The sequence below is a fragment of the Myotis lucifugus genome, unplaced genomic scaffold, assembly GCF_000147115.1.
Source record: "Myotis lucifugus unplaced genomic scaffold, Myoluc2.0 scaffold_451, whole genome shotgun sequence".
Lineage (NCBI taxonomy): Eukaryota > Metazoa > Chordata > Mammalia > Chiroptera > Vespertilionidae > Myotis > Myotis lucifugus.
The window spans coordinates 403,117-422,113 of record NW_005871499.1 but is presented as its reverse complement, the minus strand read 5'-3'; the positions used below and the strand labels follow the sequence as shown (position 1 = coordinate 422,113).

The following is an 18,997-nucleotide window of genomic DNA, read 5'->3' as shown; positions in this document are numbered from 1 at the left end:
TATTACGTAAATACTAAATTTTAAGTGAAAATGTCCTAACAGCTGCCAGTCATATATACTTTGGTAAATGTACTAAGACAGTTGATTAAGAAAGTGTTTCTAGAAAGTACGTGTTCTGCAACACTGTCTGTACCCTGCTTATTAACTGAGGGCTGTAAATTTTTTCAGACTCAGTGTACACAATTAGAGCCCCCTCTTGAGTCTATCCAAAGCCTGAGCCACGATGCTTTCTTTGGTCAAAGTATACAGGTTCACAGAACCAATTTGGCCTTTGCAAACATTCCCCCTTAAAACAAATATTTGTGGTACAAAATAAGATCTTTGCAGAAAGATGTGGAGGTAGCAGTGGAAGGATAAAAAAGATCTCATAGGGCCCCAGTCCCAGCAGGGATGGAGCATACTTCATCGTTTAAATATGCAAGCAGGAGCCCAGGCGGTGTGGCTCAGTGGTTGAGCATTGACCTATGAACCAGTAGGTCACAGTTCGATTCACAGTCAGGGCATGGGTTTCAGGCTTGATCCCCAGTAGGGGGCATGAAGGAAGCAGCCAATTGATGATTATCTCTCATTGTTGATGTTTCTATCTCTCTCCCCCTCTCCCTTTCTCTCTGAAATCAATAAAAAAATATTTTTTTTAAAGATGCAAACAGGAAAGGGGGGAAAAAAAAGCCCAAAGACTCAATTATGGTAGGGTAGGGAATGAGCTAGTCCCTTTTCATTATTTTATAAACATGCAGCAGCCATCCCTCTAGTCCAGCCGTGGGCAAACTACGGCCCGCGGGCCGGATCCGGCCCATTTGAAATGAATAAAACTAAAAAAAAAAAAAGACCGTACCCTTTTATGTAATGATGTTTACTTTGAATTTATATTAGTTCACACAAACACTCCATCCATGCTTTTGTTCCGGCTCTCCGGTCCAGTTTAAGAACCCATTGTGGACCTCGAGTCAAAAAGTTTGCCCACCCCTGCTCTAATACCAACTCTGAATTCACTCATTAAGAAAGTCACAACAGCTAGCTTCAATTTAAGACCTGGAAGCTGCCTTCTGGTGCTACTGAATTACATTTCCCCACTATATTCTTTTGACTACTATAAAATACTCGATGGTGGTCACAGAATATTTTATGCCTAGTCTAGAAAGAAATATTTTCTATGAAAGTTTATACCAAGAAACAAAAAAGAATGAACTATGATTTTTACAGTTTGGGTTTGAATATACAGGATGGTATATACGTATGTATCATCACAAGGAAGAATAGCAATATAAGAAGAGCATAAGCAGAGATGTTCTAGGGCTATCTCTATGGCCCAAAACATTAAACAAGAAGTAGCTAGCAATTCTGATCTTGCATCATGATTGCCTGGAAAGCTATTTTAAAATGATAGCTTCCCAGACCTTTACTCTAGGCATAATACAATAGGATTTCCTTGAATGGCCAGCCTGTCACCAGTCCATGGAACAGCATTTGGTGACCACTGGCATAGTGGAATGAAAATGCTTATGTTCTGTCTTCGAACCCCTATCCAGTCCCCTCCTTGCAGGGTGGCCCTGGATAGCACATTGTATTTCTCTACCCATCAGTGTTCCCTGTGGGTAAATGGAATATCTACTGCAGATGGTTTGGAAAATTAAATGAATGGGAAATACCTATGCATGTTACATCTCACACAAAATGCAGATAATCTATTAAAATGAAAAACTGTTTTAATCTGGGTTTTAATATAACATGTTAGAAAACAACCTGCTAATGAATATCCATGTACATTAAAGTCAAGATTGAGGGTTATCATGAGCAAATTTGTGTCCTGAGAAGGTTTTTAAAGGATAAGAGTGAAATAAAAGCCTTTTCTCAGCAGGGGAAAGAAATCCTACAACAGCGCTGATTCTGCTCCACTTCAATACCACTTCACCCCAAATCACAAAGAAACTGTACACCTAATCCCTGTTGGTATAACAAAATGGAAGCTCTCTGCGTGACATTTCAGTGCCTTTGGTTTCAACTCTGTCCCAAACAATTTCAATGAACATCAACTTCTCACCAGGACTTTCGGTTGAAACCTGAAATCCTATTTGGAGAAAAACCAGGGTAGAAGGAGCTGGGAGGTCAAGCCCACGTCATTGATTTTGATTGTCTAACAGTGGCTCTTGAAGCCCTTAGAATGATAATCATCCTCAATTTCTTTCTGAGTTCTCAATTTCTCAACATTTACTATTACCCTCCCTCCTCCATTCCAGATCTCCTTTTGTGAAAAGACATTAAGAAGTCTCAGCCAAACAATATGGGGTTAATTTCTGATGGGCCCCAATTCCTTAAAGTGACTAGCTACAATCTCACAAAGAAAGTAAATTTGCTCAATATTAAAAGGATATTGAACTCACAATTTAAATTCTTTCTAATGAAATTCCTCCCCGCCAAATTACCACTCTATCAATTTCTTTATTCTCATTCATAGATCATGGCATTAAAAAAAGAAATACCGGCAGGCTTTAAGCAGATTCCCCCAAACAAAGACAAAAATCTAGTTTTAGAAAAGAAAATCTATTGCTAAGTGTCTGGAAGAAAATATTTTTTTCTCTAATGTGAGGGTTGGATTCCCCGCCCCCCTTTATTTATCCAGGTTACATAATGCTTAAATTCTGCTTTTCTGTGGCACACGAGAGGATGTATCTATGATGCAAATATCCTTGCTGGAATTACAATGGCAATTTCCCAATTTATGTGCAGCTAATCAACCCATTTGCTTTCTAGTGTAGAGCAGTAAAAGCTTATCTCATGCAGACTCACGGATCGTTCAAAGCAATCTAATTGAATTTCAGGGCTAAGAGCATTGCACAACACGTGATGTGTCTCCGGTGGAGCACAGTGCCAGACACTGCAGGCGTTACATAATCCCACGCTGTCGTTGGCAGGGGCCGCCTTCTTAGCCGCCCCGGTGGCTTGGCAGTCGCGTCTCCTCCAATCATGCCCTGCAGCTTTAATCTGCACAGCGTGTTCACATGGACAGTCACATGTTTTAAGACTTTCACAGCAACAAATAAAACAGGGACCATTTCCCTACTGGTAGAAACAGTGCATTAAAATCAGTCATACGGCACGAAAGATTATACCAGGATAGAAGACGTAACACCCTGCAGCTCCTGCGAAAGCCAGAAAGAAAGCAGCTATCAAAGATTCTACTTTTCAGATAACTAAGTGTGAAATAATAAGAAACATATATATATTGGTTTCTGGCTCCCATTCCAGCTAATATTTGGTCTTTAACCCCAGTTCCTGACAAGAAACTCCTAAAACCCTTGTAATTTTCTGAATGAGAGCAGTGTCTCACAGAGAGCTCCTAAATCCCTTGTCATTTCCTGGCTGACAGTGGTGTCTTTTGTCCTAACGAGGCATCTATTGGCAGGTTTCTGGATGGGGACTGGGCCCCAGAAAGACCAAGTCATGATTTCAAATTTGAAACTTTCAGCTCCTACTCTTCACTCTCCAGAGAGGGACGAGGGCCTAGAAATGGAGTTAGCAATCCATCATACATACCCACATGACTAAGCCTCCATAAAAATCCCTAAAGTACAGTGTTTGAAGAGCTTCCGGTTGGCTCCACACCTCTCCCCACATATACCTTGTCCTAGGCATCTCTTCCATCTGGTTGTTCCTGAGTTTGTAACCTTTTGAAATAAACTTGTAACTTAGTAAGTAAAAACTGTTTTTCCTGAATTCTGTGAGCTGCTCTAGCAAATTATCAAACTTGAGGCAGGGTCTTGGGGACCTCGGATTCATAGCCAGTCAGCCAGAAGCACAGGTAACAACAACCCGGACTTACTACTGGCATCAGAAGGAAGGGAGCGGTCTTGTGGGACTTAACCTGTGCTGCCTGATGCTACCTCTAGGTAGATAGTGTCAGAACTGAATTAAATTACAGGACACCCAGCTGATGGTGGAGAATTGGTCCATCAGATGAAAACCTACACATTTGGTGGTCGGAAATAAAGGAAAATAGTGCATTTTGCCTACACACGAGGACATACGATGCTATCTCTGCCATTTCAAATGAGTTTTCAAATTGGGGAGGTGTGGGAAGGACACATTTAAGACACTGCATAGAGTGTAACCAACCGTCAAACGTGAGCTGGCTCTTCTTGAACGTGAGCCACAGGGGTTCCTGTTAATTCCCAGTCTTATATACTCATTATTGTACTTCCAGAGATCAATTAGAATACACAATTACAAATATTAAGAATGTTAGTTATCAAGTAGTATAATTAGATTTGAAAATATTGAGCTATTATATATAGCTAGACATTTATCCCTTGCCTTTTTTTTTCTATTTTGTTGCTAATATAGTGGCCAAATGTAAAAAAAAAAATCTCCAAAATATAATATACACTAAAAAATAAACACCTATTCATACTTTGTTTAAAATTTTTAAAATGTATCTACGTACAAGACCTGATCACAGGCACAGGGTGGTATCTGCAGATGTTTTTCAAAAAGAGAGATCAGGTTAGTCTATACCAGGACTGTCTAATAGAACTTCTTGTGAAGGTGGAAATATTAAATGAAGAAAAAAAATAAATAAAAAAAAGCACATGAACAACATTTTTCCTAGTTCTAAGATGTGTCTGTAACTGCACCGATATAAAATATTACCAAAATAAGTAATGTAATATTAGAGTAGCTAAAGATAAGCTGGCTACTAACTGAAATCAAGTATCATTAAACAACAGAATCCTGAATAAAATGTGACTATATATTGTAAGTAATTTGATTTAGAAAAATTCTTTGATTTCATGTGATCTGAATACATATTTATAATTATGGCGAACTCAACATATATATGGGATGAAATAAACTAGGCATTTGAAGCTGTAGACTAGATTCTGGAAGCAGGAGAAATCATTTGTGAGATGGTGGCACCTACTGGTGAGTCGCGGTATTGCAGCCCAGCTCTACAGGCTTCCGTCCATTTATCTGTCCTCTTAGAGAAGAGCCAGAAAGAGGAAATCGCAAAAGGTTTCAGTGCAAAACATCAGTCTCACTACCACGAGAGGAGCGTGGACATGGAAGACAAGGAATGGCAAAGAAGAGACCCTGGAAGGGTCCCGCTGACCTCTCTCCGAAAGCTTCCCAAAGCCCAGGTCCTCACACCCTTCACTGTATAAGATCCTCGGAATCGTTTCTCGTTTGGAACTTACAAACGGCACATAAAGCCCATCCTTTTCAAGTGTAACAGCCTAGAAATACATTTCAGAAGCTTTCAGCCGGGCAATGACAAACCTCTCCTACCCGACCTCGCTCCTTGCAGCATTTCTCAGCAATGGTATCACTGCAAGGGACACCTTACAGAATCTCTCTCTGAGCAAACATCTTTCTTCAGGAACTTTAAGGTGACTGGCTGCAAGGTTAATTCTAGTCCCACAGCTTTGACTTTAAGACCTCTCATAAATTGCGTTACTTTCCAAATGTATATCCCGGTACAAGTGAAATCAAATGTTGCAGCATATAAGTAGGATTACTCCCAACAAGAACAGTGTTCTGGGTGATTTTTTTTTCACAAACTGCTCCCTGAACTGTTCTGCACTTACCCCTTTGCCCTCCATACTATGCGCTGCTCCTGCTGTTCTCTGGGACCTCCTCTCCAGAACCTTGGACTCACCCTCTCAGACCCCATATGGTTCTTCTGCTGTTAATCTTCCGTTTCTTTCTTTGAACATAATTTGCACTTACCATTTAGACTGCTTCACTTTCAGCCACTCTAGCCCTGTCCCAGGCCTCAACCTCCTGGCCAACATTCCTGCTAGGCTTCCCATGAATAGGACTCAGATACTGTTTCCTACCTACAAGGCTCACTCGGTCTCCAGATCTTTGCTCACACTCTCACCCGGCCCTGAATGCCCCTTTCTTTCCCTTCTGCTTATAAAGCCACATTCTTTCTTCATAATCGAAGGCACTGTGATATGTACTTCAGATACAGTAATAAATACAGGCCTATTGAGGAAACAAACAATAAGTAAGTAAGCAATAACAAAAAAAAGAAACTAGATGTTTGCCACTTTCTGAAATGTGCTATGAAAACGAATAGGATGATATATTACAGGACAACTGGGGGACGTTATAGAAGCATCTGAGCTGAGAGTGTGACAACTAAGCTGAGACCTAAAAGATAAAAGGAGTCCGGCACACAAAGAGCCAGAGGAACCGCATGCCAGGCAGAAGGAATAGCAAGTGCAAAGCCTCTAAATGGAAAGAGACTGTTTTGTTTGAGGAATAGAAAGGACACCGTGGTGGCTACAATATAGTAAAGTAAAGAAAAGAGGTTTAAGAGATGGCACAAGCTAGATCACGCAGGGCCTTATTTATATTCTGATAAGAAATGTGAATTTTCTTTTAAAGAGAAACAGAGAAACAACAAAGGGTGGCATCATCTGACTTATGATTGACAACTATTATTCCAGGGAAAGAATGAATTGGAGGTTACAAACAATGGGCGCGGGAGGTGAGCGAGGGGTCATGTGGCAGTCCAGGCAGGAGATGATCAGGTCTCGGAGCAGGATAATGGGCTGAGACCGGCGGCTGGCCAGGCAGACGGGCAGCTGGGTGTGTGCAAAATACATTGACAGGTAGAAGCAATGGGATTGCTGGAGCATTTGCTGTGTACGACGAGAGAGAAGGCGCAATCAAGAAGGACACCTAAGGTTTTGACTGAGCAGTTGGATGGATGGTGATGCTATCCTATCTAATAATAGACAAAGATTGAAATTGACCATACCTCCGCTACACTTCCCATTGGATAATCAGCGAGATATGCAAATTAACTGCCAACAAAGATGGTGGCTAATCTGCATACTGCAGGCAGATCTCCTTGTGCTGCCCAAGGCGAGATACTGGCCTGCAGTGTCTTGGGCCGGGTGGGCAGGGCGGACGGCAGCATGATCCGAGCTGCTGTCCACCCCAGGACGGGATCCGGGCCTGCCGTGTCTTGGGCAGGGCCGGCGGCAGCAGATCTGAGCAGCCGCTCGCCCCAGCGCAGGATCCAGGCCTGCAGTGTCTTGGGCGGGGTGGGCGGGGCGGGCAGGGCGAGTGGCAGCATGATCCTTGAGAGGGCACAGGTTGGGCTAAGGGACCCCCCTTCCCTACCAGTGTACAAATTTTTGTGCACGGGACTTCTAGTTAACTAATAAGAGACATTCGGGGTGAGGAGGGCACCAAAGACTCAGTCCTTGGGATATTCAAGGACCTGCTAAAACTGTCCCTCCTTCCTCAAATTCCCTGGGACCAAAAGCCCATAATGATCTAGTCCTGAAAAGTTAAGGTGACACTCATTTTTAGAGTCCCCAGCTTTAAGAATAATTCCCAGGAAATGGCTTGTAGTCATCCCAAACCTGTCAAAATGTCTTTGGTGCGTGACTTAACATTCTGCCTCTAACACCTATATAATGCACTTAGCAGGTAGCAGAGGCTTTACATATATGAGTTACTTTGCACATGTACTCACATGACACGCCTTCTATATTAAAGCACCAACTTCGTGTGGGCAGATAACTGACACTTCCTGGTGCCTCAGAACTTGGTATTGTGCATGAAGCAGGCTGTGAATACATGTTTGTTGTTGATCTTGAAGAGTATGATGTTTAACGGGGACTTCAAATTCTGAAAATGCTATTAAACATTCACCACCAATCAATAAGGTTCTGATAGAGCTGAACACTCAGCATTTTAGGGACTGGAAATCAGTTACCTCCCAATTCAGGTACATGGGTAGACAGTAGGAAAACCAGTCCCAAATACTCATTTTAGAGAAATGTTCTCTAGTCAGTCTTGACTGAAAAGTACCTATGCTAATGGTTCTCAAGCCCACGGAGAAAATAAAGGATTTAGCATCAGGGAAATCGGCAATTATGCATAGCTCAGCGGCAGCCCACAATGAGCTACCCGTACAGATGGCATGTAATTAATGTTTGTGAGAAAAAACATCAAGCTCTCTTCCTCCTATACTATCAGGCAAGAAGGATATAGACACAATACAGGGTGGAGCAAAAGTAGGTTTACAGTTGTATATACACAAGAGTTTATTCTTGTGTTATCATTTATTAATTATTGTATTATTTTTTCATACGAACAACTGTAAACCTACTTTTGCCCCACCCTGTACTGGTATTGCTCATAGAAATGTGAGCTGGTATGAATAAAGGCAATTAAAATTTATTTTGTAATGAGGTAAAATCCCAACAGAGAAAGATCAGTTAGAGAAGTTCCTTTTTGCTCACTTCAAGTGTCCCAGATGGAGAAACTCCCAATAGTGACCCTTTTGACCTCCGTCTACCCACTTACTCCTCCCTATAAAAAGCGAAGTTCCGTATCTGATTGGTGAGTTGGAAAGGAGGAATGGGATGCTTAGCCAAGAGCTCTTCCCGACCACAAAAGCAGGTGAATCCTGGGCTGCTCTCGGCCATACTCTCAGAGGCGGGTCCCTTCGGGGGAGCGTGGAGTTGTTAATAGGATGAGGCAAAATATTAACAAACACGGATCTAAAGCATGGTTTCCAGTGGATATTCCAGTAATTAAGTTGACATTTAATCTTGGTCTGAATGACTCCTGTGTCTCTCAATTGTTCCAAATCCCTGACACTAACAAATAGTTTGAATTAGAACCAAACAGGGTGTTGACTTTCCATTTGGACTTAAATATAAGATCCAATACACTTCGCCATTCTAGGAACACTGCATCTGTCCCAGAAAGGTAGTGTCTATCCCAGCATCCTCTCCCATATTCTTCCTTAGTCACGTATCACAATGCCCATCCTTAGGAAAGCCTGAGGGGGAGGCTGTACTGGAATAACATTTCTTCACAGGTCACTGAAACCTTGCTCAAAATTACTCTCCACATTGCAGAAGAATGAAAGTTTATGTAATATATCTTTCTTAAATTCAGGTTCATCACTCATGAAATTCAATCTCCCTCCAAATCAAAGCTGCATTTTATTTTCCCTTTTGATTTTGCTGCCATTTGGATGCTCAAAATATCATGCAAAGCAGACACAGTTTCTTGGCTAAAATTCATGGCCAAACAAACCCTCTGTATGTGTTTGAGGAAACCTGGCAGGAGTAGGAAGAATTCCTCACCTAACTAGCTTAGTTCCATACTCTACATATTTGCTGCGCTGAGCACTGGAGACATGTAAGATGGGGAAGACTCTCCGTGGTCTTCTCCTTGACAGTCAACGGCACATCCATTCTTCCAGTTACTGGGGCCACATTCCTTGGAGTTTTGGTTTTTTGTGGGGTTTTTTTTCTTCTTTTCTATTATACCTCATGTTCAATCAACCAGCAAAGCCTGTCCATTCAAATTTCATTACATATGCACAATCCACCTCCCCTACTACCAACCTGGTCCAAGCCACCTTTGTTTCTCACCTAGATCCCTACAACAACCTCTTAAGAATTCACTCTGCTGTCACACTTAAGTGTATTCTCTATATAGCAAACAGCAGTCCCTGTATATCATGAACCATATTTCACTTACTCCTATGGTCCTACACTCAAAAGTCTCCCAATGGTTTCCTGTCCAACTTGAGAAAAACCAAAGGTGTTATAATGTCCTACACACCCAGCCCCCCACACTCCTCTCTGATCTCATGACCTAGTGCTATTATCTGTCTATCTATCTATCTATCTGTCTGTCTGTCTGTCTGTCTGTCTATCTATCTATTTATCTATCACTACACTAACTCTTGTCTAGCCACACTGGTTTCCTTGCTGTTTCTCCAATACTGGAAGCAAGCTCCTCACTCAGATCTTTAGCACTTGCTACCTCCTCTGCCCTGGAGAGAGCTACATGACAAGTCCCCTTACCTACCTCAGGTCTCCATCAAATACCATCCATGCAAAGAGGTATTACCTTAACAGCTACATGAAACCAAACCCCTCCCAGTTTTTGTTGTTCTTGCCCTGCTTTTACCCAGAGAGAAGCAACAAAGTAATTTAATATTAAAAAGTAAAGATCCTGCCCTAACTGGTTTGGCTCAGTGGATAGAGCGTCAGCCTGCAGACTGAAAGGTCCCAGGTTCGATTCCAGTCAAGGGCATGCACCTTGGTTGCGGGCACATCCCCAGTAGGAGATGTGCAGGAGGCAGCTGATCGATGTTTCTCTCCCATCGATGTTTCTGACTCTCTATCCCTCTCCCTTCCTTTCTGTAAAAAATCAATAAAATATATTTTTTTTAAAAAGTAAAGATCCTAAGGACCAGGCTGCCGGGGTTCTAATCCCAGCTGAGTCACTGGTTGGTTCTGTCTGTGAAAATGGAGGCAAATGACTTAACTTCTCTACACTTCAGCTCTGTCGCCTATAAAATGGAGACTGGAATTATACCTGCCTCATACAGTTACTGTGAGGATTAAATATCCACATAAAGTATATTTAACATTCCAAAAATGATTCCCAGTACCTATGAACATGCAATAGATATTACATTTTTCCATCGAAGTATTTCCCCCTTCCTGACACATTTGTTTATTTATTGGTTTACCATCGGCTCCCACCAGCATGCAAGCTCCACACAAGAATGAACCTTTTCCTTTCATTCCATTTTGTTTTCTATCATTAGCAACTGGTACAGCTCTTGGCACATAATAGTCATTCCATAAATTTACAAGCTTGGGAAGCACTTTAAGTCTACCCTCTGATATTTCTGGACAGGAATTTACTTATTTTGTGGTCACATTAAAAATCTGTATCTAGAAAACAGAAGAAGAATGAGAGAGGAGATCTCAAAAGATCCCATGGCTCAGCTTCAACTTTTAATTTAACGTGATGAAGCAGATGAGAACCAAGGAGCCTGAAATCCCACAGCTAATAGGTGCTACAGCAGGAGCCCAAAGGTCCCAGACCACTCCAAGATTACTTCAATTGCCATATCTGGTCTATGTAGAGTCAGATTGACTAAGCTCATCTATATATATAAAAGCCTAAGCAACCTTCCAACCATTTGACTGTCCAACCGGTAGCTATAACGCACAATGACCACCAGGGGGCAGACACTCCAACCAGTAGCTATGATGCACACTAACCACCAGGGGGGCAGATGCTCAATGCAGGAGCTGCCGAGCTGCAGTGACTTGGCAGCTGTGGTTCTCGGGTGACGCACCCAGAACCAGAGAGGAGGGGGCCTAATTCCAGGGTGTGTCACCCAAGAACTGCCCTCTCACAATCTGGGAGCCCTCAGGGGATGTTGGAGAGCCAGTTTCGGCCTGATCCCCGCAGGCCAGGCCGAGGGATCCTACCAGTACTCATATCCATGCACTGGGCCTCTAGTGTTTAATAAAGTTGTATATAGTCAAGAATCTGTAGATGATTTTTTGTTTTCTTATTCATCTAAGGTCAGAACACCAGCTAACTTCCCAGTCATTTGTTCTGAAATGTTGTAGATCTGACGTCCTCAAAGAAAGAGCCAGAGACCACAGAACACTTGGAATTATTTGAGCCATTTTCATGTCCATGTTTATATCATGGAAACTCCATTTCTGTGCTGACAATATTAATAATCTTCTGATGATACTAATGATATTCTGAGGCTCATTCTCCCATTCTCTTTTATTCATTGTTCAGGAATAAATGGAGAAGGATTCTGCTATTCTTGGACCCTCCCATGGGGGCTATGACAAACCAGAATCAGTGCAGCCATAATCTCCACCCACTGTCTCCTGCTTCCCACTTCCATCTTCAAGAAGTGCACCTAAGATAGTCCTCCCTGAGGTCAGTCTCCACCTTAAATTATCCCCTGTCGGGTTCTTAAATGGTATGAGTATGGTTCCACGAAGAAACCCTCATGCATGTAGCTTTGTCAAACACCTGGGATTATAGCAATAAGTTCAGAGACTAAAAAGAAATACTATTTTGCAGAACTATCTTATTTTGTCACTTGGGTTCTCTTAATGCATTCTATCTAATTTACAAACATTAAATCATAAAAAAATTACGTTCAGCACAAAAGCCAAAAATAAATCTCTTTAGAGTACACCCTTTTATGATTTAATTGAAACTCACTGCTAGTGTTGAACTATTAACGTTTTTAGGTTTGGAATTAGCCTCTGAGTGCTTAGTATAATTGGTAAAATACATCAATTACAGTAAATTGTTTTTATCTTAAATACCCTTCAGAGTCAGGTAAAAGATAACTGACTGGGAACCAGCATGTTAATTTCTGTGTCGAGTTCCCTTGGATTACCATAAATATTCACGGACCTTCCTAATGCACCTCATTGTATTCTGCATGTTGAAATATCTGAGGCACATGTGAAGTACAAACAAGCATGGCACACTACAGTGAAAGACATTTCAATAAATGTACAGTGGGGCCTTGACTTATGAGCTTAATTCGTTCTGAGACCGAGCTCGTTAAGGAGGAGCTCGTTAAGAAGCTCGTTAACTCAAATTACTCTATCAACTCAATGCAAAAAAATCAGCCGAGAGACAGCTGGTATCTCAAAAAACTCATTAGTCGGGACACTCGTAAGTCAAGGCCCCACTGTACTGAAAAATAACAGCAGTGAATAATATCAGAGAAAAGATTTCCACATTGATGTCAGTAACCTAATTTTAACCATTCATTTACCACACACTAGTTGTGTGTATTCATTTTTTAAAAAATATTTTTGTTGATTTCAGACAGGAAGGTAGAGGGAGAGATAGAAACATCAATGATGAGAGAGAATCCTTGATTGGCTGCCTCCTGCACACCCCACACTGGGGATCAAGCCCTCAACCCAGGCATGTGCCCTTGACCGGAATTGAACCCAGGACCATTCGGTCCACAGGCCGATGCTCTATCCAAGAGCCAAACTGGCTAGGGCTGTGTGTATTCATTTTGAGTAAAAAGCTAAATTTAGAGAAATTCAGCAGAGGACAAGTATAAATACTGGTTTTTAAAAAGTGTTGCTCAACTTTATCACTCCTCCTAGCTTTGTGATACATCTGTAATAATGATCTGATGATTGTTATTCTTGTATAACTCAGACCACCTCTCTACTTCCAGAATAGTGTACCTTTCTCTTTGTTCACAGGTGGTATCTTCTCACATACACCTTTGATTCTCCACTACCACATTCTATGCCTTATGTTTACTGTGTTTACATATATCTATAAATGTGTATCTGAATGATCCAAGAAAATTCCCTTTTCCTATGCACTTAGTGAAGTAACCAATCATTTAGAATCTCATGGGAGAAATTATACCAGAATCAAAATTAAAATGATCAATTATCTCAACTTCACTATGCAAACAGCCATGAGTTGAGGACAGAAGGAATTACTTTGTGAATGTATCTTGCAGTCTATTTTTCTGGTACTGCTTTTCCTACTTTTGTTGGTATGAGACAACTGGTTTAAAATATGCAAGAAGTAGAAAAACTTCACCTAAGAAAAGAAAATAATGCTGCCTTCAATTATCAGAAAAATCTTCTATAAACCAGGATATTTACAAAAGTAACACTATGACATGACTCAGTTTCTTTCTTAAAATAATGAAAATACCACTTCAATGTTAGCTCCCACATTCAGGTGCAAGGAATAAGGCACCAGGGCTAGGCTGTATCACAGGCTAAAAGTAATGCTCCTGTTTGTGTCATGTTTTTGTAAAATTAACTTCATTTTTTTGTGGAAATAAAAAATAACTGGCCACTTTCCAAAATTAACATAAAATTGAGAGGTTTACAAATAAGTTGTAAATAGTAATGAAAACACTTCCCAAAAAAGGTACAGTTTTCAATGAAGGATTTAAGTGCATATTTTGCTACGAGAGGACAAGAATGATAAATTGCTAAAATGATATTCCATCTATTTAATTTTTAGCAAATACAGAAACTCCAGAGACCACAGCTGAAACGTCTAATTCTTCGTGATTGTGCTGAAACATTGTCAAAAGTGCTCCAGAAAAAAAAAACTGCACCATTCTTTGGAGAGTCAGTCCACGGCCAAAGAATATCACAAACATTAAAATTCTATCACATTTTCAAAATTCTCATTCTGGGCTTTCAGAACCAGTCAGATCTATATAATGCTTCAGGTTTATGCTCAAACATCTCTCCACATGCTTGTCAGTGTCATTGGGGTTTGTGTGCCAATCAACTGTTTTCTTTCAACATTAATCTACGACATGAAAGAAGAAGAAAGCAAAACCCCTTTTTGATGTTTATTTGTTGGCTTCCAGCGGTTCTCAACCTGTGGGTTGCGAACCCTTTGACGGTCGAACGACCCTTTCACAGGGGTCGCCTAAGACCATCCTGCATATCAGATATTTACATTATGATTCATAACAGTAGCAACATTACAGTTATGAAGTAGCAATGAAAATAATTTTATGGTTGGGTCACAACATGAGGAACTGTATTTAAAGGGCCAGAAGGTTGAGAACCACTGGCTTAGACTAATTTAAATAATACTGTTTAGAAGGAACTTCCTAAATCTGCTTGTAGATGCCAGCAACCTGCTCAGTGCATGCTGGCTGCCCTCAACAAAATGAGCACAGTAGAAGCTTACCCAGAAAACATCTGGACCTGTCCTATCTATGCACACGTTTAAAGAGGGAGGTGGTCATCACAGGCTGAATCACATCACCCAAAATTCCTATGTTGAAGTCCTAATCCCCTGTCACCTCATAATAGAACCATATTTAGAGATTGTCTTTAAATGGGTGATTGAATTAAAACAAGGTCATTAGGGTGGGCTCTCATCCAATATGCCTGGTGTCCTTATAAGGAGGGGGAATTTGGACACAGACACAGGAACAGAGGAAAGACCATGTGATGACAGAGAGAAGGTGGGCACCTACAAGCCAAGGAGAGGGTTCTGGAGCAGATCCTTCCCCTACGGGCCTCAGAAGGAACAAACCCTGCCAGCACCTTGATCTCGAATATCTAGCCTCCAGAACTCTGAAAAAGTAAGTGTCTGTTGTTTACCAACCTGTGGTATTTTGTCATGGCAAACCTAGAAAATGAACATAGGTGGCATTTCATTCATTTGTATCTTACCACAGCATATGCGACAACATATGACAGGTTCTAAATAATGGTTGGTCATCCGCTAACACCGTAGAGGTGAGGCCAAGCTTTCTCCTGGTAATCTCCCTCAGGTGCACAATCCCTGAACCAGGAGAACATTGCTCCACATGCCCGTCCTCCTAACCGCCTGGAATCACTAGCCACTGGCAGAGGCCTCCTTGGAGCGAGCCCTTCATTTATTCCTCGGCTTCTGGCCCGATTCTGGAATAGTTCCTGATTTTTGTGAGATTCTCCTCCTTCCCTAAAATAGAGGCACTGCTGAAATATTCAATATGCTCTTTCCAGAAAGTATCCCCGGCAGGAATGAATAAGATGGTATGCAAACATGTGAATCTCATCTTACTCTCAGAGAACGGCAGACGCAGAGCTGAGCAGACTCCTGCCAACAGGGCCCGGAGGAAGCAGTGCTTGATCTCAACTGTGAGATACATTCCCAAGGCATGACACAGCCTTCAGACAGCAAAACACAAGAATCTCTCCGGCTCTAAATATAATTTTTACACGATTCTAGATAGAGCTGAAGAAATAATAATTTCATCACTCATCGGTGAGTTACCACAGTTTCCAGTTTATTAACTCGCCTTTAATAATAGAGTACACTGGCTCGAAGAAGTGAAAAGGAAAACCCAAGCCACTTATGAAATCCACAGAATAGAGCACACCTTTCCAGATCTTACAATGAGAGCTTGCAATCTACTTTTTAAAACAGATTACATTTAACGGTGAACAGCTAGTTTACTAGGGAAGAGAAGACCTGTAGTGGTGATTACATAATCTTCCTTCAAAATGTGCTGTGTCTGCCATCGCTGGCTTCACACACAGATGACGTTTTCCTAACAGGCCTTAGGATCAAGTGTCTATGCAAAGTGCATTTCATTGTTAATGTTAAAAATTATTTTACTGATTGAGCAATAATTAAAACAATTTAAAATGTACCGAATTACTGCTCCCTCAAGGGAGCAGTAAACTAAATCATGAGCTAACCCCAAACAATGCCTACAGCACTTACAATGCTTTATATGTGCCACTGAGTGCATGGGAGAGGCCACACCGACCTATAAAACTTTATCAACAGTCATTAAATAACACCCTTCAGTGGAAGAGGTGCTCGCTGTCTCATCCGATGCAGACTTACCAATTAATTATCCTCTCATACAAAGGGATGATGAGAAATGAACACGCATCAAATGCCATCAGTGAACATACTGAATAGGGTCCAGTTCAAAACCATGATTCAGTTCTGAAGTTTATACTCTCAGAGCAAGAAGGAATTAGTTATCCACCGTGGGACTAAATCGATCAAGTGCACGGGAAAGTTAAACTTAAATGTCTTCCTGAGGTACTTTCAAGGCTTCCTTTTGCAAAATGAATGCAGAACCATTATTCCAATGGCAGTCAATTTAATTAGGTAAAGGAAAAGGAGAGAGGATTCAAATCCAAAACAACCCACGAGTTTCCAAATTAGAAATTTTAGCCCCCACTCTTAAAGTGGGAATTTTTCCAAAGAAAAATCTTGTGTTATGAGACAATTATTTAAAGATGGTGCATACAAAGAAGAAAAGAATCCAAAAAGAACAACTTCTTAGTCAAGATTTCAAAGATTAATATTTATGAAAACAATTGGCAAACAACAGTCCATGATCCAAGAATAAAAAATGTTGTAGCAGATGCCTTGTCAAAAGGCTACGGGCTGAGAAGTAGCGGACTCTCATCCATATGTTTTCTCAGCCCTGAGTAAAGCTACCCTCGGTCCTTTCAATGCCGGAGAACGCAGAGTGCCTGCGTACACAGTGAAGAAGCAGCTTTTCTGTCAAGGGAACTGTGAGCCAAGATTTCTGGTTTCATTTGGAAAGAAGTGGCGCACAGAGTTAAGTGGAACATGAGTAAGAAAATCAGCCAAATAACTTAAATAATCTAAATAACTCAATGTGTCCAGAAGCAGAAATTACAGAAGAAATTGGAGTGGTCATTGTTTGTTTTGGCCGGCCTGGCATCCTTTCCCCCATCTTTTGGCCATAACACTCCAATTCTCTCATAAGGAACCGCCCTGCCCCTCTCCCATGCTGTTTTGCCAGGATTGTTTGTTATGCCCTGCCTTCGACAGCTGCTCAACAGTTGGGTTTGTGACTATGAAATCTCCCGTTAAATAAGCAGAGGACGGGAACAAGCTGAGCAACTGGGAAATGAGAGAGATCAGTGGTCCTGACCGGGTCAAAGGACAGTCTTCACTGGGGTAGCTAAACAAGCGAGCAGAGTGGGAGAGAGTAAAAGTCAGCCAGTGGGATGCTGAATTAGCTATCATGAAGAAGCAGTCCCTGGCGACGAAAACTTCCTAGGTGTTACTGAAAAAGTGGGTGATGGATGTGGGGGAGAGAAGGTCAGTGCAGACACAGAGGTCAAGGGCCTGAAAGGCCAGAGTGTTGGGTGCATAGCCCACGTGGATGAAAATCACACCTGAGGATGGCAGGTCCGGGGGCCCAGACACTGAATGTGCACCAGGTTCCAAAGCCTTGGATGGGTGAGAGTGACCCGGATGTTGGCAGATGCCAGGGTGATATAGACTGAAGGCCTTCATTACCCTCCAAGGAGATGAGGATTTTTAAAAAGAGCAGAGGAATCAGTCCAGAAGTGACCATGAGAAGCAACAAGGACACACAGCCTCTTCACATGGTAGCTGAGAGAAAAGAGACTCCACAGACAGAGCTGCTGAGAAAGCGGGGTGGCCTCAGGGGAGTGAGCCTTCATGTAAAGCTAGAAGGTGGACGGAACTCACAGAGAAGGAGGTAAGTTTGCTGAGGGGGATGGAGCAGGAGAGAAAAGTCTGGGAGACTGAGGAGGAGAGAAATGGCAGGGTCAGGGCAAGACATAGAATGTGGGTAGAGGAAGAATTCAGTGTTAATACATTGTACACTGAGTGGTAACGGCATGGTGGGACTGATATCAACATTCTCTTCCTAGAGAGTCAACATTCTCTTCCTAAAGAGTGGGCAGTCATCTGGCAGCCAGAGGATGGGGACCCTGAGCCAACTCTACATAATGGTGTAGCCTATTTGTTGGAGGAATAAATGGAGGTCGATGGTGAGAAGCCTAATGAAAGTATCCTTCTCAAAGTTATTCCCAAGGGTGAGAGCATTGCTGGTTACCACTCACCCTTTGGGAATACTTCCCTAATTGTACTTTGGCAATTTGAGAGAAAATAAAATCAACTCATACCTGGGATGAAAACCATATAACTGCATGTCTTTGAGCTGGTATCTTTGACATTATTTCATCCATGTGATATTAATTATAAGCATTCGATCTGATTTTAATTGTCCACATGCCCTCATTTAGATCATTTTGTATCACCAATGCATTATCCCAAGCTGCCATGTGTGTACATTATCACATTCCATTTGTTTTCCCTATTCCATCACTCTACAAGGAGTACAGTCTACAATCTGAGTTTTCATTAAAAACTCAGCCAAAGGCTAAGAACAACCAAGGAAAGATAAACCCAACAATTGCATTGAGCAATCTGCAAATATTCACAGTGGTTTGTGTTGTTTTGTTGTAACTAAGATCTGTACAAAAATGCTTGAGGTTGTCAAGCACCAGATGAAATGTGCAGAAACCAAGCCTATCCTAAAGAAATCAGTAAATGGTAAATGTTCAAAACCATTAAACGCAAGAAGAAATATCTTCAGGTGGTTTATGTTATTTTAAACAAGAAACTGTTTTCCTCTGACAGCCATGGGTGACATTCCTACAGCTTTGCAAGCTGAAATGAGAATACTAGTGGCCCGGTGCACGAAATTTGTGCATGGGAGAAGGGATGTTCCTCAGCCCGGCCTGCACCCTCTCCAATCTGGGACCCCTCGAAGGATGTCCTACTGCTGGTTTACAGGGATCGGGCCTAAACTGGCAGTCGGACATCCTTCTCGCAATCCGGGACTGCTGGCTCCCTA

At 41.7% G+C, this 18,997-nt stretch overlaps 1 protein-coding gene across 5 annotated transcripts in view; it reads right to left on the bottom strand.

Moving 5' to 3' along the window:
* Positions 1–18,997, bottom strand: part of ITPR2 (inositol 1,4,5-trisphosphate receptor type 2) — a 417,029-nt gene that overhangs the window by 163,971 nt on the left and 234,061 nt on the right. The window lies entirely within an intron of this gene.